The sequence below is a fragment of the Rhinopithecus roxellana genome, chromosome 1 (genome assembly GCF_007565055.1).
Source record: "Rhinopithecus roxellana isolate Shanxi Qingling chromosome 1, ASM756505v1, whole genome shotgun sequence".
NCBI classification, from domain to species: domain Eukaryota; kingdom Metazoa; phylum Chordata; class Mammalia; order Primates; family Cercopithecidae; genus Rhinopithecus; species Rhinopithecus roxellana.
In genome coordinates, this window is record NC_044549.1 from 103,588,635 (window position 1) to 103,611,197 (window position 22,563).

Sequence of the window (22,563 nt, forward strand, 5' to 3'; positions counted from 1 at the left end):
TGTCTACTCCCTTCCCTGACTACATGTTCCTGGTCTATGTCTTTGAAACTCTGGCCCTGTTAGACAGAAAGCTCTGACCTTGGTTGAGACAGGAAGGCGAGAAGGAGATGGATGTGAAGAAATTACATTCCCTCAGTTGGAATAAGGTTTTGATAAAGTTTTCCTTTGTTATGGAGAATGCTCTGGATATATTTCACAATCATTGATCTTCCTCTATCCCTACCAGAGCCAGGAAGATCTTTCTCAGATCTTTACTGGGAGAACCTCATGGAATTTCTGTAGGTAAAACTCAAGAACGTGTGGAGACCAACCCCATACACATACTGTGGTCCCCAGAAGTTTCAAATTATCAAGCTAGACCATGCTCAGTCTCCAAAAATTAATCAAAATTAATATTTAAGTATTCCTACCAGTATTAACTTCAGCAGTTATGCTCGAAGTGTGCATATCTTCAAGTATGCAGATATTGTGCTGTGATTTTCTTCATCTACGGGTGTTTTCAGATTTCAGGGTGGCTGTTTCCTTTGCAACTTCAGTTATCTAGTGGGTCTAAGTCATTGATCTTCAGTTTCTTCAGCTTTTCTCTAGTAGGGACAGGAATATTTTTAACCTCTTTACGTGTCAAAGTGAAATTGAAAAAAAATAAAATCATCAATTCTAATTCCAAACAAACTTAAAAGTAAACAGTTAAACTTTTTATACCATGAGATATGTTTATTTCTAAAAGATTTCACTAAGATTAAGAAAAAACATTATGAAAAATATTTAAAAGTTTGACTAAGGTTGAGTCATTTTTTAAAACTTTTTTTTCAGTTTTAGACGGTTTGACTTTTGCCTTAAAAGAATGTTAGCATTCTTACCCTTCATTCGATGTTTTCTACCCTTTCCTTCTAATTGTTGTCAATCATACTATTGTTTTGATATTGTGAGACTTATAACATTTCCATAGTCATTTCCACAGATATTTAGCCATAATTCTCAATAAAACAGAAGTAATGTGTACCTCCAGGCTTTTAACCATGCCTTTTCCTCTTCTGAAAAGTTATTTTATCTCTTTATCAACTGGATTTTGGCATTGAATAGTAGTCTTGGTTTTAATGTTTTGTGTTTTGTTTTTTCAAGAAGGCTTCAGACATTCTATTCCTTAGGTTGTTTAATGTCTTAAAAATGTGGTTAGGAGCCTTTACATTTTGATAATGTATTGGGTTGGTGAAAACATTCTGTTTTTCTCAAAACTTGGCTCCTTTCTTCTGGCTCTGAATTTAGCTGTGGAGAAATTTGAGGGGAAATGTGCTCTCTTTTAGGCCTGACTTACAAAACTTACCTAGTGTAGCTATAAATGTTGTTGTGTGTAAATTTTTCCTCTAATATTAGAAGAGATTAACAAAAATTCCTGCACAATATTTCTTAATTTTAAGTACATTTTTTGTATTATGCCTTTCAATACTTTTTCTATTTTATGTGTCCAGTTCTCTAATTGTCTGGCCTCCAGTTTAGATTCTTCTTTCTTATTTCTTTAATTCATTTGTCTTTTCTTATTCTCTCCCTTTGATTACCTCTAACTACTCTTGTTCAGTAATTTTATTGCAGTCACTTAATTTTGTTCTTATTTCTAATTTATTTCTTATTTCCTTAATGGTAATTTGATTCTCAACTTTTTCTTCACACTTTAATCTCACCATTTCCATCTCATTCTGACAGAATCTATCTTTTCCTCATACTGCTATTTTTTGAATTTATATTCTTATTAAATTTTGTAGGCTAAAGCAGACAGGAAGAATCCCTCTTTGTTCTCTGAGAACTTCTTTATTTAATCAATATCAAATGACATTCTTTGAAGTCTAAAACACTGGCTGTACCCTTATTTGATTGCTGGTGAATATGTATATATTCAGCAATATAATATATAATGCATACTTATATATTATTATATAGTATAGCTATTGAATATATGTGCAAATATATATTATATATTGAATATATATAGAATATATGTTGAATATATATTATATGCAATGTTGAATATATATTATATATTGAATATTATATATTCACAGATTCCTGAAACACCTGATATCTAATGGCCCAATCATTTCTTTATAGACTGGAGTGTGAACTAATCTATGGGTGTGAATTTATTATATTATATATTAAATATATATTATCTCTATATATTATATCTATAATATTATATATTTTTATATATATATAGCTATTTTGACTTCTTGCTAGTCTCTATCATGGTTAGCTAGACAACTCTTAGATATTACTCCCATTTTATAGAGAAAGAAATTAAGTTTTAAAGAAGTTATAAATTCCCAAGATTGTACATACATAGAAGGTAATGGATGGATAGAGATAAACCAGCAAAATCAAGATTTTAAACCTCTGTATTCTAGTCAGGTCAGTCTTGTTTTTCAACCATTCCTATCTATGCAATACTTGTAGTTATGCTTCAAATGTCATTGAAAATATTATTATTTCTTCCCTCTGCTTGTTGACTAATAAATTATGGTACACACAGGCTGACTCTTATCACTGACAGGCCAATCTGCCTTGACATTTAGGTATGAAGATGATGTATGTGGATAATAAATTCACACCCATAGATTAGTTCACACTCCATTCAGTCTATAAAGAAATGATTGGGCCATTAGATATCAAGTGTTTCCGGAATCTGTGATGCATACTAATCCCAAGAAGAACCAATTCTATGATATCTAACAAGTAAGAATTTCATGGCTGCTGCAACCAGTTTAAAGGGGCTTATTTATCTTAAAACTACGCTGACATAACTAAACAGAAACAGGGCAAGATGGCTGAATAAAAGCCTCCAGCAATTGTTCCCTCTGCAGGAATACCAAATTGAACAACTATCCACATAAGAAAGCACCTTCATAAGAACTAAAAATCAGGTGAGTGATCATAGTATCTGGTTTTAACATTTCATCAAGGAAAGAGGCACTGAAAAGGGTGGGAAAGACAGTCTTTTATTGCCAAAGTTGCTCCTCCCCCATCCCCTGGCAGCACCATGTGGTGCAGAGAGAAAATCTGCGTACTTGGGAAAAGCAGAGCAAAGTGATTGTGGAACTTTGTAATGCACTCGGTGCTGCCCAGTCACAGTGGAAAGCAAAATAGGGCAAATTTAGTGAGCACCCAAAGAGGGAGCATTTAAAATGACCCAGCCAGAGGGAAATCGTCCATCCTTGTGATCAGAACCTGAGTTCCAGCAAACCTTGCCACCACAGACTAAAGTGCTCTGGAGTCCTAAATAAATTTGAAAGGCAGGCCATGAGAACTGCAATTCCTGGACAACTCCTGGCCTGGTGCTGTGCTGGGATCTGAGCCAGTAAACTTGGGGTGCAAAGGACCCATTGAGTGCCTTATTGGGGTTGCTAGGGGAGTGCTTACATCACCTGTCCCCTAACTACAGGCAGCACAGCTCACAGCTTGAAGCTCTAGGAGAGACTCCTTCCCTCTGCTTGAGGAGACAAGGGGAGAGTAAAGAGGACTTTGTCTTGCAACTTAGATACTAGCTCAGCCACAGTAAAATAAAGCATGAAGAAGAGCCCTGGAACCCCTATTCCAGGCCTTAAGTCCCGGATGACATTTCTAAACCTGCCTTGAGCAAGAAGGGAACCTACTGACCCAAAAAGAAGGACCAAATCCTGGCACAATTTATCATTTGCTGACTAAAGAGCCCTTGGGCCTTGAATAAACATCACCAGTAGCCAGGCAGTACTTGCCACAAGCAGGGGGTAAGATCCAGTACTGTGCTGCTTTCAGGTGAGACCAGCATATAACCAGCTGTGGTGACCTTGCAGGGAGGCCCCTTCTGCTTGAGGAAAGGAGAGGAAAGAGTAAAAGGGACTTTGTCTTGCAAGTTGGGTACCAGCTCAGGCACAGTATTATCAAGCAGATACTTAAAGCCCCTGATTCCAGCCCCTAGCTCCTGGAGAGCATTTCTAGACACACCCTGGGCCAGAAGGGAACCTGCCGCCCTGAAGGGAGAGACCTAGACCTGGCAGGACTAAAGAGTCCTTGGGCCTTGAATAAACTTCACTGGTAGACAGGCAATAGTCAACACAGGCCATGGGCAAGACCTTCATGTGTAACCTAGAACAGTGCCAGAAATAATGGTCACAGGATACCCCTCCCCCAGCTCTAGGCACCTCAACACAGAGAAAGAGACTTTGCTAGTTTGGGGGAAAGTAAGGGAAGATACCAAGAGACTCTGCCTGTAATTCCATGGAATTCTTTCAGATCTTACCCAAGACCAACAAGGTAATATCTCCGTGAATCTGCAAGAGCCACAGTGTTACTAGGCTTGGGGTGCTTCCTAATGCAGATGCACCAACGGTGACCAAAGACATAGATCAAAACATACAATACTTAAAAAAAAAAAAAAATAGAATACTTTTGAATAATTGGAAAGCCTTCTCAAGAAGGAAGAGTACAAACAAGTCCAGACTACAGCAATTAGAATAAATATATAACTCTTCAATGCCTTAATATTGATGAACATCCACAAGCATCAAGACCATCCAGGAAAATATGACCTCACCAAATGAACAAAATAAGATACCAGTGGCTGATTCCACAGTGACAGAAATATGTGATCTTTCAGATAGAGAATTTAAATTTGTTTTATTGAGGAAAATTAGTGAAACTCAAGATAACACAGAGAAGGAATTCAGAATCCTAGCAGACACATTTAACAGATATCAAAATAATTAACAAAAAATCAAGCAGAAATTCTACAACTGGATAATTCAATTCACAAACTGAAGAATGCATCAGAATATCTCAACAGCAAAATTGAGCAAGCAGAAGACTTAGTGAGCTTGAAGACAGACTTTTGAAAACATTGTCAGAGGAGAAAAATTTAAAAATAATGAAAAACAATGAAGCATGCCTACAAGATCTAGAAAATAACCTCAAAGGGCAAATCTAAAAGCTATCGACCTTAAAGAGAAGTCAGAGAGAAACATAGGGGTAGAAAGTTTATTGAAAGAGATAATAACAGAGATCTTCTCAAATCTAAAGAAAGGTATCAATATTCAAGTACAAGAAGGTTATAGAACATGAATCAGATTTAACCTACAGAAGACCACCTCAAAACATTTAATAATCAAAACTCCCAAAGGTCAAGGATAATAAAAGGATCCTAAAACCAGCAAGAGAAAATAAAGAAATAACCTGCAATGGACCTCAAATGTGTCTAGCAACAGACTTTTCAGTGGAAACCTTACAGGCCAGGGGAGAGTAGCATGGCACTTGAATTTCTGACAAAAAGAAACAAAAAACTTTTTTCCTAGAATAGTATACCCAGCAAAAAATATCCTTCAAACATGAAGGAGAAATAAATACTTACCCAGACAAACAAAAGCTGATGAATTTCAACACCAGTCCTTTCCTATAAGAAATGCTAAAGGGAGTTCTTCAATCTGAAGGAAAAGGACGTTAATGAGCAATAAGAAATCATATGAAAGTACAAAACTCACTAGTAATAGTAAGTACCCAGATAAATACAAAATACTATAACACTGTAATTGTGGTATGTAAACTACTCATATCTTAAGTGGAAAGACTAAAAGGTAAACCTATCAAAAATAAAAGCTACAACCACTTTTCATGACATAGACAATGTAATAAGATATATAAATAGAAACAACAAAAACTTTAAAAGTGTATGGGGGGCCAGATTAAGTGTAAAGTTTTTATTAGTTTTCTTTTTGTTTCTTTGTTTATGCAAATAGTGTTAAGTTGTTGCCAGCTTAAAATAATGGATTATAAAGTAGTATTTGAAGGCTCATGGTAACCTCAAATTAAAAAACATACAATGGATACACAAAACATAAGAAGCAAGAAATTAAATCATACCACCAGAGAAAGTCATCTTCACCAAAAGGAGAACAGAAAGAAAGAAAAGAAGGAAGAGAAGACCGCAAAACAACCAGAAAATAAGTAACAAAATGGCAGGGGTAAGTTTTTGCTTATGAATAAAAACACTAAATATAAATAGACTAAACTTCTCAATCAAAAGGCATAGAGTGGCTGAATGGATTAAAAAGCAAGACCCAATGATCTGTTGCCTACAAGAAACATACTTAACCTATAAGACACAAATAAAACACACTTTACCTATAAGACTCAAATAAAGACTGAAAATAAAGGGATGATAAAAAGATATTCCATGCAAATGAAACAAAAAAAAAAAAGCAGGAGTAGCTATACTTACATCCAACAAGGTAGGTTTCAAAACAAAAACTATTTTAAAAAGAAAAAGAAGGTCATTATATGATAAAGGGGCCAATTCAGCAAGAGGATATAACAGTTGAAAATACATATGCACCAAACAATAGGCACCTAGGTATATAAAACAAATATTATTATAGCCAAAGAGAGAGATACACCCAAAAATAATAATAGCTGGAGACTTCAGCACCCCACTTTCAGCATTGGACCAATCATCCAGACAGAAAATCAACAAAGAAACATTAGACTTAATCTGTACTCTTGACCAAATGGACCTAATAGATATCTACAGAACATTTCATCCAACAGCTGCAGAAAACACACTCTTCTCAGCATTCTCAAAGGCCACATCTTAAGCAAAAAACAAGTCTTAAAAATTTTTTTTTAAATTGAAATCATATCAAGTATCTTCTCAAATCACAATGAAAAAACCTAAAAATCAATAACAAGAGGAATTTTGGAAACTATACAAATACATGGAAATTAAACAATGTGTTCCCGAATGAACAATCAGTCAATAAGGAAATTCAAAAGGAAATTTAAAAATTTTTCAAAACAAATGAGAATAGAGACACACTATATTAAAACTTATGGGATACAGCAAAAGAAGTACTAAGTGGAAGGCTTATAGAAAGAAAAGAAGGAAGGGAAGGGAGAAAGAGAGAGAGAGAGAGAGAGAGAGAGAGAGAAAGAAAGAAAGAAAGAAAGAAAGAAAGAAAGAAAGAAAGAAAGAAAGAAAGAAAGAAAGAAAGAAAGAAAGAAAGAAAGAAAGAAAGAAAGAAAGAACGAACGAACTTCAAATACACAACCTAATGATGCATCTTTAGAAACTGAAAGAGCAAGAGCAAACAAAACCCACAATTAGTAGAAGAAATAATAAAGATCAGAGCAGAAATAAATGAAAATGAAAAGAAAAAACAATACAAAAGATATAAAAAATGAACAGTGGGTTTTTGAAAACATGAAAACAAATCAACAAACCATTAGCCAGATTAAGAAAGAAGACCTAAATAAAAATACAGATGAAAAAAGAGATATTACAACTGATATGGCAAAAATTTAGAGGATCATTAGAGGCTTCTATGAGCAATTATATGCCAATAAAATGGAAAACCTAGAATAAACAGAGAAATTTCCAGATACATACAATCTACCGAGATTGAACCATGAAGAAATCCAAAATCTGAATAGAAAAATAACAAGTAATGACATTAAAGCTGTTATAAAATGTCTCCCAGGAAAGCAAAATTCTGGGATGCAATTGTTTCACTGATGAATTTTACCAAACTTTTAAAGAAGAAATAACACCAATTCTACTCAAATTATTTCAACAAATAAAGAAAGAGGGAACACTTCCAAACTCATTTCACAAGGCTGGTATTACCCTAGACACATATACATTTTTAAAAAGAGACAGAAAGAGTAGACACATATACATTTTAAAAAAGAGACAGAAAGAGTAAACTACAGGTCAATATCCCTGAAGAACATTGGTACAAAAATCCTCAACAAAATACTAGCAAACTGAATTCAACAACACATTAAAAAGATGATTCTTCATGACCAAGTAGGATCTATTCCAGGGATGCAAGGATGGTTCAACATACGGAAATCAATCAATGTGACACATCACATCAACAAAATGACAGGCAAAAACCATACGATCCTTTCAATTTATGCTGAATAAAGCATATGATAACATTTAACATCCCTTCATGATAAAAACCCTAAAAAAAACTGGGTATACGAGGAATGCACCTCAATACAATAATAAATGGATAAATTTCTAGACACATAAAACCAGCTGACACATATAATGAAAGCCATGTGTGTGACAGACCCACAGGTGGTATCATACTGAACAAGGAAAGACTGAAAGGCTTTCTTCTCAGATCTGAAACAAGACAAGGATGCTCACTTTCACCACTGTTAATCAACATAGTACAGCAAGTCCTAACTAAAGCAATCAGACATGAGAAAGAAAAAAGGGCATCCAAATTGGAAAGGAAGAAATCAAATTGCCCTTGCAGATGATATGGTCTTATATTTGGAAAAACCTAAAGACTCCGCCAAAAACTATTAGAACTGATAAACAAATTCAGTAAAGTTACAGGATACAAAAATCAGTGTACAAAAATCAGTAGCATTTCTATATGCCAACAGCAAACAACTTGAAAAAGTAATCTCATTTCCAATAGCTACAAATAAAATACCTAGGAATTAACTTAATCGAAGAAGTGAAAGACCTTTGTAATGAAAGCTATAAAACACTGATGCAAGAAATTTAGGAGGACACAAAAATGGAAAGATACTTGATATTCATGAATTGGAAGAATCAATATTGTTAAAATGTACACACGCCAAAACAAACTACAGATTCAATGCAATCTCTATAAAAAAACCAATGACATTCTTCACAGAAATAGAAAAAAAAAAAAAAAAAAAAAACTAAAATGTATATGGAACAACAAAAGACCCAGAAAGCCATCCTGATATAAAAAGAACAAAACTGGAGGAATCACTTCCCCTTACTTCAAATTATATTACTGATCTGTACTAACCAGAACAGTACGGTACTGGCATAAAAATAGCCACATAGATTAATGGAACAGAATAGAAGCCCCAGAAATAAATCTATACATCCACAGTGAACTCGTTTTCAACAAAAATGCCCAGAAAATACATTGAAGAAAGGATAGTCTCTTCAATAGATGGTGCTGGGAAAAGTGGATATCCATATGCAGAAGAATGAAACTAGACCCCTATCTCTTACCATATACAAAAATCAAATCAAAATGAATCAGAAACTTACATCTAAGACCTCAAACTGTAAAACTACTAAAAGAAAACATTGGGGCAACTTTCCAGGACATTGATCTGGGCAAAGATTTCTTGAGTAAACCCCACAGGGACAGGTAACAAAGCAAAAATGGACAAATGTGATCACATCACGTTTAAAAGCTTCTGCACAGCAAACAAAACAATCAACAAAGTGAAGAGACAACTCATGAAATGAAAGAAAATATTTTCCAACTATGCATCTGACAAGGGATTAATAACCAGAATATATAGGCAGCTAAAACAGCTCAATAGGAAAAAATTTAATAATCCAATTTTTTAAATGGACAAAACATCTAAGTAGACATTTCCCAAAAGAAGACATACAAATGGCAAACAGGTATATGAAATGGTGCTCAATGGCATTGAACATCAGGAAAATGCAAATCAAAACTACAATTAGATATCATCTCATACCTGTTAAAATGACTTTTATATTATACAAAGGACTGGCAATGATGAATTTTGGTGAGGATGTGGAGAAAATGTGACCCTTATACACTGTTGATGGGAATGTAAATTAGTACTGTCTCTATGGAGAACAGTATGGAGATTCCTCAAAAAACTAAAAATAGAGCTACCTTATGATCCAGCAACCCCACTACTAGGTATATACCCAAAAGAAGTAAATCAGTATATCAAAGAGATGTGTGTTCTGCCATTTTTATTGCAGCACTATTCACAATAGCCAAGATTTGGAATCAGCCTAAGTATCCATCAACAGATGAACACATAAAGGAAACGCAGTATGCATCTACAATGGTGTACCATTCAGCCAAAAAAGAATGAGATCTTGTCATTTGCAACAACATGGATGAAGCTGGAGGATATTATATGAAGTGTAATATGCCAGGCACAGAAAGACAAAAATTGCATGTTCTCACTTATTTGTGGAAACTAAAAATCAAAATAATTAAACTCATGGAGATATAGAGTAGAATGGTAGTTACCAGAGGCTTGGAAGTGAAGGGGATGTAGGGAGGAAAAGGGATGGTTAATGAGTACAAAAATATAGTTAGATAGAATAAATAAGATGTAGTATTTGATAGCACAACAGTATTATTAACGACACTGGTAAAGGAATCAGAGCGGTTATTTTCTAGGAATGAATGTGTTAATGGAGTGAGCATCAACAGCAGATTTCCATGGTAACCTACAGACTTCAAAAACTGTTAATTTCTAACACATGAACAACTTCTGGAAGGTCACGTACGTGTGTATGTGTGTGTATGTGTGTACAATGTGTTTTATAAATTTACATTATTGAGTCATTGATCGCTTGCAGTGTGTTAGCAGCTTTAGAAAAGGTAGTTATACGGAGCTCAAAGACACTAAATTCCTATATCAAGGTTCTTAACATTAATCACTTTTTCTCTCTTCAAAAACCATGTAAAATGACCTCTTGAAATAGCTGTAGTATAATCCAATTTACAGTTTCATAGAAAATGTCAAAGAAAAGCGTCTATTTTGTTCCTGTTCTCCATAAGTAATAATATATCTCATCTGAAGGCTCTAGGAGGAAAAAAAAGGAATAAAATAAAAGCAACTGATATCTCTGCCAAAATATGTGATCTGTGGAAGCAAGTTCAACAATAGTGGTACCCAATATAAAATAACTTGAAACAAGTTTAATCAGTTGTAAATTATGTATCTGAAGTTATTGTATTTGCAGTTCATATTAATAGTCTAGATTTGAGAAATATCTCTTTAATGCACATTGATGGCTTGAAATAACATCTATGGTTTTTTCCTTCTCTTTGTTATTCTGACTTTCTTCCTCCTTCCTTCTTTACCTTTTGATTTTGAATCATGAAATTTCCAATTTGAAACCATATTTGACCTATTAAAACAGCAGTTTTGTGTGGTTCAAAGTACATAAGACATGAAATAATTCTTAAGTGATATTTCAAGACAATAATCTGATGTTAATTTCCCAAATATCAAGATGGTATTTAATCATATTTCTAAAGATCTTCCACTGAAAGCTATCTTGTACTATGAGCTACATGTAAGATATAGGCTAGTTGCTAAGTGAGCAGAAACAGTATAATTATGGGTTATAGTGGTATGTGGGTCAGGAGTATAACCTGATTTTTAAATCCCTGCATTATTTTGTAAGGCATGTATGCTGAAGAAGGTTAAGAAAGGCACCGGGAATTCGTGTCCACTCTTCTAACCATTGCATTATTGGCCCTAACCTATTAAACTGTATGTTTATCTCAGATATATAAAGAAATGCTGTCAATGTAAGTATATTTCCAAATTCTTCTTTTCTGCTGATCCACCAATTCAAGAAGTACTTTCTCACATGTGCTCGGGATGTAGTCTGCCAGGTCCAAGCTGGCCTTCTTGAATTGCTACCGTGCCACTTTCTTTGGTGACTGAGACTCAAGAGATCCATTTTCCTTCTCTCTATTCAAAAGGATTTCTCTGGAAATTCTGCTACCTTGGTATAAAATCCAAAACTCCTACATGACCCCTGGAACTTAGGATATTCCTCACCACTGCCCTGATTGTCACATATCCCAGGATCTTGACATATCTCCACACAAGTTCTCAGTGTGAATAACATTGACTGTAGCAGCTATGGTCAATGTCATTGTCACTGAGAACTTGCAGGCCTGTTTTGCTGTTCCCTTCCAGCCTATCTCCATGTAGCTAAGAATGGCTGGCCATCACCATTAGGACTAGAAGGAGGAAGATTTTCCCCATCCCAAGGCCAAAGAGCCACAAACTAGAATCCATTTTATTTTAGGGGAAATACTCTCATTACCCAGTAATACATGCTCTTATTCTGCAGTTTCAACAAGACATTAACAACACTGTATGTACAATCTCTTACCTTTTGGGACTCATCTTTAGCCTTCTTGTTTACAGAATCACTGAATTTTGGTCCTCAGCGATTATTATAGTTTGTCTTTCTAATTTTAAAGGTGAGGAATTCAAAGATCACCATGTTGCTGTTTTCCCTTACAACTATATTGAGGTACAATTGACATAAAATAAACGGCATATATTGAAAACGTGTAATTTAATAAATTTGGACAGATGTATACACCCAGAAAACTATGAGCAGGAAATAAGCATACCCATCACATCCAAACTTACCTCATGTCCCTTTACAATCTCTCTTTGTCATCTCTGCCTTCATCAACTCTCACCACTGGTGTGCTTTTTGTCCCTATAGGTTAGTTCGTATTTTCTAGAATTTTATATGAATGAAATCAAACTATATGTTCTCTTTTTATTGTCTGACTTATTTTACACTGCTTAGTTATTTTTGAAACTCATCTATGTCATATGGGTATCAATAACTAATAAGTTTTTTTGGTTTTTGTTTGTTTTGAGACAGAGTCTCACTCTGTCACCCAGGCTGGAGTGCAGTGGCACGATCTCGGCTCACTGCAACCACCACTTCCCAGGTTCAAGTGATTCTCCTGCTTCAGCCTCCCGAGTAGCCAGGATTACAGGCAAACACAACCACACCTGGCTAATTTTTTTTGTATTTTTGGTAAAGACAAGGTTTCACCATTTTGGCCAGGCTAGTCTCGAACTCCTGACTTCAAGTGATCCGCCTGCCTCAGCCTCCCAAAATGCTGGGATTACAGACATGAGACACCATGCTGGCCAACTCATTAGTTATTATTGTTGAATAAAAAATATTGCATGGATATCCCAGAATTTTCTATCCATTCACTGGTTGATAAAAATTGGAGTTGTTTCCAAATATAGTTGATATGAATATGTATGTATAAGTCTTTGAATAGACATATATTTTCATTTATCTTAGGTAAATGTATAGGAGTGAAGTGGCTAGAACATATAATAGCTACACGTTTAACTTTTTAAGATACCAACAAACTGTTGCTGGAAGTGGTTCTACCATTTTACATTACCTGTCAGAATTGTAAAAGTTTCAGTCTCTCCACATCCTTGTTAAACGCCTATTATGATAAGCCTTTTTTACTTTAAGCACTACTGTGATGTCTAGTGGTATATCACTGTGGTTTCAATTTTACATTTCTTTGATGAAAAAAATTTGAACATATTTTTATGTGTTAATATATTATGCGTATCTTTTATTTTTGGAAGTATATGTTTAAATTGTTTGCCCAAATTGTTATGGGGTTGCCTGTTTTCTTAGCAGTGAATTTTGACAGTGTTTTAAGTATTCTGGATATGAATCTTTTATCAAATATGTAATTTGCAATTATTTTCTCTTAATCTGTGGATTTTTTTCATTCCCATCAGTGTCTTTCAAAAAGCAAAAATGTTGGCCGGGCATGGTGGCTCACGCCTGTAATTCCAGCACTTTGGGAGGCCGAGGTGGGCAGATCACGAGGTCAGGAGATGGAGACCATCCTGGCCAACATGGTGAAACCCCATCTCTACTAAAAATACAAAAATTAGCTGGGCGTGGTGGTGTGTGCCTGTAATCCCAGCTACTCAGGAGGCTGAGGCAGGAGAATTTCTTGAACCAGGTAGTCGGAGGTTTCAGCGAGCCGAGATCACGCCACTGCGCTCCAGCCTGGTGACAGAGTGAGACTCCATCTCCCGTGTGCATGAGAAGCTGTTATGTAATATCTGTAACTGGTTTGAAAATCACTTGCCCATTCAATTCAGTTTGGCTTTACAAGCCATGAGATCAAAGTTGCTCAGAGAGGTAGATCAGTAGCCCTTTTTCAAGGAAGGGCCTGCATTATGGTTTCAGTGAGCTCTGTCTGAACAAGATGTGATCCAGTGGCTACAGGTTTGAACAACAGAGTCTTCCCTTATCTCCTGCAATAAAGTACATGACAAAGAGAAGCTGAGCTAAAATTGTTGAGGTTTAGCATATATGACAAAAAGAGAAATCAATAGAAATCTGATCATAAGGTAAAGTTTGGGATGAAGACAGGTGGTTGGTGAATATATAGAACAGCAACTACTTTGGGCACTCTGGGTGCCAGGTCAATGCCAAAGTCTACCTGTTGGTCTGAATAAATATTTGTCCATACTCGCAGACTTGGTCAGGATTTGTGTAGAAAGTGCACAGCAGGACTGAGCCTATGCATTCAAAGTCTTGAGTACCCCTACAAAGGAAGAGGACACAAATGAAAAATGTTCCCTCACACCAAGGATTGTCCTGAAATCCAAGACCATATTTTATGAGGTAAGTTAAAAATCACATTACTAATTACCAATATTGAGTAAATTAAGGGGAAGAATATTACATTATGAAATTAACCAAATAGCATAATCTTATTGCTAATTCCCCCTCTCCATTGTTTTACTACCTATATGATTCATGACATTTATAAAGCAGATCCAGAATTAACTCAAAAGTGCTTTTAAAAGTGAAAGAATGCTTTTAAAATGAAAAAAAAAAAACAATGAAAAGAATTATTTTATTCTCCTCTTGATGGAGAGTAGAACTGAATAATTATAGTGAGATGCTGCCTTTGTCTCTACTGGAGGTTGTTGGAGTCACACTGGAGCTAAGAACTAGGGATCACATCCTGGCCTTTGATTTGAGGACCCTCTTGTGCATGTTTAATTTCCCACAACTCCAGAATCACTTGTAACATTGCAACTTTTCATATGTAAAAGTAAAATTAATAAACTTGTGTTACTCTTTATGTTTGGGTTTCTTAGAAGACATACATCAGAGATAGAGAGATTACAGTATGCAATCTCTCAGCTGCCAACAGAACACAGATGGGCTTGGGAACACAGAATGATCCAGATCTGCAGGACTGGAGCAATCCGTGGGAAGTTTGGACAGAAGATCTGATGCATCAGACAGTAAAGGACTATTGAATGTTCCATGATAGATGTGCTTGTTCTTTTGCCTGCATGCCCTTGAATAAAGATATTTTGATCTCCAGGGCCAACCTGAGAAACATATAATTGAATCTAGTTTTGAAAGAAGAGCCCTGCTACACAAACACTGGCTCACAATGTTAAAAGGTATCAATGGAAATATCGAAGGGCTTTCATATTTCAGTAAATTGACTATCCTATGTGTTTGATATTTCCATTTAACTGAATATTTCTTAACTCAGTGAAAAATGTATGAGCCTGCTATGATAAATTCAGTGTTGCATATGGGAATTTCAAGTATCTTTTATTGAATCTTATTTCTTGATCTCTCTCCTTTCAGAAGAGAGATACAAAAAGACGGCTAGCCTGCTTGCTTCTGTTTTTTTCTGCCCCATCTCCACCCTTATTCCCAAACTGTGGTTCACACACTTATTTCCATTTTTAAAAATGTTCTCCTGCTGCTGCCATTCTCTAATTACTCATTTTTTAAATACCCAGTCCACTTTCTTTACTTTTCTTTAATGTCTGGCTCAGAGCTCAGCTTTTTTAGTTAATTGATGATATCACTAGCCTTTAGTTCTGAGAGACTGAATACACAGTCACACCATACATAGAAACAGAATTCTAACCCACAAACTGCAATAACCAGAGCAAGACCACAGCCTCCACAGCAATTAGCCCAAAATGGTCAGGACCTGATCAATAATGGACAACTTTCACAATTTTTAGCTGCCTTCCCCCGCTTCTAACTTTGGACCAACTGGAGAAAGACAAATATGCTGCCTAATCACCCTCATAGGATATTTTCTTTCAGTTATCGGGCTTCCGATTCCCCCATACCAACAGCCTTCAATCAAGCAGACCCGAAGTCTTCCCTTTTTTCCATTCTAAAGCTTTCCTACTCCTCTGCCTGCCTTTGAGTCTCTGCCAAACACAAATAATGGCGGTTGACTTCCTTACTATGCTAGCTCTGAATAAATATCCTTTTCTTGTTCGTATCTGGGTACACTTCATTTGTTTCCATAGTTCTTTCATTCTGTGAACTATCCAATTAAAACCTTTTTAAAATAAATACCATAGTCTTGGCTTTTCTGCAATCATCAACTCTCTCTAGCTTCTTCCTTCAATTCCACACCTTATCCAGATGCAAGCTAGCTTTTAGGAAGTTTTAGGAGGTACTTTTTTTTTCACTATGTATATTTTATTTGACTGAAAAATGATAAAATATCATTTAAATTGAATGTACACCAACTGTGGCTCCTGAATAATAAAAACATAAATTTGTATCCATAAGCATAATAGGACATTTAATAATCCTTGTTACATATATTGATGAACATATTCTGTAAAGTCATTTGGTCTTGTGCCAAATAGAAACTATAAAAATATAATGAGCTTTTTGTCAAAAACTGTTATGTAAGGCCTTGGAAGTTTCTAGTAGTTCAGTGCTTTCTATTCCATTCACGTTTTTGTTGAAATAAAATGGAAAAGAAAATAACCTTGTATATGCATATTAGAACTCACAGGTAAGGGTTTCCATGGATACTTTTATGCAGCCAAAGAGTTCATATGTGGAAAAAGGCATTCATTTCTAGTTCTAAGAGATTCTGTTCTGATAAGGAACTCCTGCCAATCATTTTATGTCTTGACTTTCTAACAGAATAAAAATAATATATATCATGTGCGTTATGTTGTAAGTCATGAGATAGTTCTATCTAAATAACCTTTTCAATCATCTGGCCTATTTGAGTAATGCCTTGGAATTTTGTTAAAGTTTGGAAAATCTATGAAGATTTTGTAAGCAACTTTTAATGAGTTTATTGCTTTCTAGACATGTATGAGGCATCTTTTTTCTCTCTCTCTTTTTCATGGTCATACTTAGGCAGTTTAAATTAACCAACTACTAGTGCTAAAATAAAAGTTTATCTTTTACTTAAAATATCTTTTTTATCTTTTATCTTTAATTTTACCTTTAATTTTTATCTTTTTACCTTGACTTGAAGAAATTTCAAATACCTTTGATTGAATCTTATTAGTTGATATCCTACCCAAATGAAATTTTCTGCAAGTTTTCTTTTTATCTTTTTGAGAAACATGTCAAAAAAGATTTCACACCATGAAACTGCTAGGTTAAATTTTAAGTCATACAGTTTTATGAGAAGCTTGATGAGGTTCTGTGACCTTTTAATGAGTGAATTCATTCTAAACAACATGTTTTAAACGTAGCACTATTGTTTTACACTGACTTGCGCCTAAGCAATTATAAATTGTGAACATGGCCTGTAGAATTGTTTTTAAATAAATAATATGAAAAATCATTCGATATTAGATTTAAGAGTGAACTCTCAAATATGTCTTGTTTTTACTAGTTAACACGGACTCTGGATAGCAGTAAAGTGTAAATCATGATCAGAATGGTAAACAAAGAGGCAATTAAAATATCACTCAACTTCCAAACTGATTAAATAATAATTTTTTGCAACAAAGCTTTCATGATTTATGTTTTCAAGTCCATAGATGCAACAGCTTTTACACTGAATGCAATACTGTCATGACACATACATTGTCATGGTACATTATACTATTATAATGTAAGATAAATGGCTGTCAAAAATACAGGTTACATAAGATGAGAATAAACAGAAATGCAAACTATATTAAGCCCTAACATTGGTTTTGGCCTTGGCATAATAAAGATGACATCTTAATGATTATCAGGGATACTGTTTATAGAAGATGATTCCTAAAATGTATTTTATTATGGTATTGTGCACTGCTAGAAAGGGGCCTCCTTTCAAAAGCTGCTTTAAATAATTGGCATTTCACAATATGTATCCAGTATGTCATTAAGACTGCACACAGATTATTACAGTACTTTATTTATATTCAGCATCAAATTATGTAAACTTCCGGCCTAAGGTATTATAAAGTTACTTCTTGATGATGATTTATTTTGGTAACATAAAATGTCCTATTCCTTTATCTTCTATCCTCTTGCCTATCATTCAGTATTTGTATTTTCCAAAGTTCATCATCTGTCTTCTTGCTTTTACACCCCACATCCCTTAACCACCTACCCATCCTAATGATTTTAACCACAACCTGTTCACCTAAAAAAATCTATATTCTCCACAGAGACTTCCAAATCACTATTTAATACCCAGACTTTTCACCCAATGAAAGTATCTAATGGCTTACTTAAGAGTTCTTCCTGGATATTCATCTTGAATCAAATATGTTTTACTCTCAAACTCAGCAACTTACTTCAAAATCTATTCCTCCTTCAAGACATGCACCTGAGTGTGGAGTGGGCCTATGGCCTCCACCTCACAGCTCAATCACCAGTTTTGAAGTACCATGAGTGTTATGTCCCAAGGCCCTGACAAATTTACCACTCCTCTCCAGCCCCTTTACTCCTGCCCTAATTCACACACCCATCGTCACTTTCCTTAATTATTTGAATAGCTCCTGATGTACGGGTTAGAATTCACGACTGCCTTCCAGAATTCATTCATTGCAGGCAGAATACTCTTTCTACAGCACGAGCTAATCAAGTTAGTTTTTGTTTTTTTTTTTCTTATAATCTTTCACTTTGCTCTACAGGACAAAATTCAAACTCCTTAAAATGTTATATGGGGTCTATTATGGTCTGGTCACGGTGATGCCATCCTTTGAAATTTAATCACCAAAATATTCCTTCCACGTATAAAATGCTCTCTGGCCTGCTTTCCTTCATTATGCCTTTATTTTTCATGCTTCCAAGCCTTGGAACATTCTATTCCTTTGCCTAAAATGTCCCCTTCCCTCTGACCATCCCACCCTCATCCCACCTGCCAATATCTACCCATCAGACTCCCCCTAATCACTAAGGGCAATGTTAGCATCAACTTTTCTGTGAGCAAAACAAGATCCACTGCATTTATTCCCACACCCCAACATAGTCCTTGATTCTGCACTTTAATAATCTGTCATGCACTCATCTAGTACAATAGGTGTTATGTTGGAATACAAGTATTTTCTGGAATATTAATTTCTCCACACAAAACTCAGATCACTTTAAGGACAGAACATTGAAATTCAGGTCATGAGACTCGAGTCTGAACCAAGTTTTGTCAATTCCTCAGTGTACCACCTCAAAGCTGCAGAAGAAAAACATTCAATAAAGTATAAAAATGACACGCTTTTAATACCAAAACATTTAATGAGCTGTTTCATATAAGTCAAAAAGTCAAGATATTCAGTCAAATGCTTCCATCAACTGTGAAAATATGTGTTTGCAGAAATTCATGAGTTTTGATAAGGCAAGTCTGTTGACAATTTTTATTTTCTTCTCATGGCAAGATGTCTATGAAAATCTAATTAACATAAGCTTTATAGGAAAGCGTATCTCCAGATCTTGATGAAGTCCAAAGTGTTTGTGGGTGGGTGGGTGTATGTGTGTGTAAGTGGACTCTTAGTGTTCCAAACCTATGTAATGTACTTGGTATTTATTGCTTTGGGCCATAATAAATTTAAACAATAAGTGCATTTTATTGCTACTTTCTACATAATATTGTGTCAGCACTGTGGACACAGAGGGTCATGTGGGCTCTGGAATCCAGACTTGGCAATAAGGTGGTGCAAGTCCTGCACAAATTAGCCAGTAATATCTCTCCCCATCTCTAGTCCTTCCTAGCACTGGGAAAATAGCAATACCAATAGTAACAAAAATAATATTTAACACTGCGTTCATAATGTGCTAAGTACTTTCAAGTTAATATTAACTCAATAATCAATACTAATAATAATAATTTAAGCATTGCTTTTTTTTTTTTTTATTTAGGGCTTCTTTAACTCCAGTTGAGTTAGTAACCTTGTATTTTGCACATGCATAGCTTGTCACGAGTACCTTTAGTACAGCAGTCATCAACTGCGTATTATTTTCCTTATTCTATAAAGGAGGCGTGTAAGAGACAGAAATGGTAAATAAATTGTGTTGAAAGAGTGGTACTACTGAAATTTATGCCCAAGGAGTCTAACTCCAAAGTCAGTGCTACTAAAAACTACATTACAGGTTTATACTGCGGAAGTTAGACCAAATAATTCATAAAAGGATATATTCAGCTCCGAGAGAGGGTTTCAGTCTATAAAGAGACAAAAGCTTTGTCTTGATGTTAAGATTTATGGGCCAATTAGATGCATATAGTTGAGCCTCAGGTCTTTTTAGTATCAGCCAATGAACCCGCTCCTTTTTTCTGAGCCAGTGCCCGTCACCTGGAGCTCCAGGGACCTGAAATCTTTAAAATGGATCAGTCTCTGCTGGGATTAGCCCCAGCCCAGGAATGGCTCCTCCACATGCAGAAAATGTTTGCCCTGGGGGAGAACACAGTCTAGTAGAAAAAACCAAGAGAAAACATGGGTAAATGTTCAATCATAATGCAGAATTAAATACCAATGCAGCTAAGAGCCTGTGAATGCCACCACAGGCAATAGGGAATGCATCATTCCAATATTCAGAGAGGGAGACATTCCTTTGTAGTTGTGTAGTCTAGAAGGAAATAGAGTCATGGGCTCAACCTGGAAAGTATGGTGAATTTCACTAGTTGGGAAGTAGAGTGTAGAGTGAGGACATTCTTGATGAAAGAAACAAGGAGAACAAAGGTGTGGCCTGGAAAATGTGCTTTGCATTCTCATAGGAGGATCCTGGAATATCACTTTTAGAAAAGCAGTTTAGATTACAGTGATGACAGTATAGTCAGAAATGGTTCAAGACTAGGTACAAATTTGTAAATGCAAATATAGAGCTTTCAGCTATTCCTAACTTGTAGAACTAATTAAAACATGTTCTTAATATCCAGGATTTAAAACAGAAGCCTATTCATGTGGATGCAACTTATAGAACAGAGAAAATACACATGGTAGCCCGACCAACACTCCTCCCCACCATGGCTCTTAGAGTTAAGGGATTCCTGCTTATTTGGCCTAGTGTGGAAACTGTAGGATGCTTACATCTGACTCACTTTTAGAAAGATTTCAACTACCTACCTAATTCAGGCCTCAATATTGTGGAGAAGGCATGGAAATGCAGCAATAAATATTTTGTATGCTTTTCTTTATCTGAAAAAGAGTTAACATCTTTAAATATTTGCTTTCATTGAAAAAAAAACACCATGTGTTACTGATGTATATCTTGTGGACTGAAATACATTCAAACAATATAAGAAAACATACACACAAAAAAGGATTTTGAAAACCACTCTGTATTCTACCACCACAAAATTGCCATTGTAAATATCTTATGTGTGCCATTATCCTTCTTTCCTTAATTGATTGATTTGTTAATTTTTTTTTTTTTTTTTTTTTTTTTACAAATAGTAGCAAGATTATGGAGTTGACATGTCATTATATTTCTTTTCTTCATGGTTGGAGGGCTGTGTGGAGACATTACATGATACTGTGCAGCAGTGACTTCACTTACCTCTCTCTGTTCTCATTCTCTTTCTTTTTTTTTTTTTTTTTTTTTTTTTACAAATAGTAGCAAGATTATGGAGTTGACATGTCATTATATTTCTTTTCTTCATGGTTGGAGGGCTGTGTGGAGACATTACATGATACTGTGCAGCAGTGACTTCACTTACCTCTCTCTGTTCTCATTCTCTTTTTTTTTTTTTTTTTTTTTTTTTTTTTTTTACAAATAGTAGCAAGATTATGGAGTTGACATGTCATTATATTTCTTTTCTTCATGGTTGGAGGGCTGTGTGGAGACATTACATGATACTGTGCAGCAGTGACTTCACTTACCTCTCTCTGTTCTCATTCTCTTTCTTTTTTTTTTTTTTTTTTTTTTTTTTTTTTGAGATAGAGTCTCGCTCTGTCACCCGGGCTGGAGTGCTGTGGCCGGATCTCGGCTCACTGCAGGCTCCGCCTCCCGGGTTCACGCCATTCTCCTGCCTCAGCCTCCCGAGTAGCTGGGACTACAGGCGCCCGCCACCACGCCCGATTAATTGTTTTGTATTTTTTAGTGAGATGGGGTTTCACCGTGTTAGCCAGGATGGTCTCGATATCCTGACCTCGTGATCTGCCCGCCTCGGCCTCCCAAAGTGCTGGGATTACAGGCGTGAACCAATGCACCCGGTCTCTCTGTTTTCATTCTCTTTCTGTTTCTCTAACTCTCCTTCGGTCATCCTTCCCCTGAGGCAATGCATGAAAATTTCAGTGTGTTCACTTACGTATTCAGTAGACATTCCCAGAGAAAGAGAACGGAAAGAAAAAGGACTGAAGTGGGAGGGTATCGGTTTTGACATGTTTTAAGATTTGGTTCAGTGTTCTAGACTAGGGTTTTCTAAGTTGGTTGGGGATGCACTAATTACTACAGAAGGATGGAAGACTGACAAAAGAGAGTACTGTACTACTTTGGGCCATTTTCCAAATTCAGAATGTAGCTGCATGGACTTTATTTCTGACAGCATCAACCTCATTTTTCATCTTCCCTATTTTTCCTTTAATTTTCAGCAGCAATTTCTGCCACAGTTCCATCTAAAACAAAAAGATGGTGGTAATGATAGTTTGCTTTTCTGCATAGCTAGAGATATGAGACTAACCATAGTTAGTTGATGCACCAAACTGACTTCTGGATTCAGGGGAAGTTTGAACCCCACTTGTGTTGCCTTTCCTTTCCAGATCCTT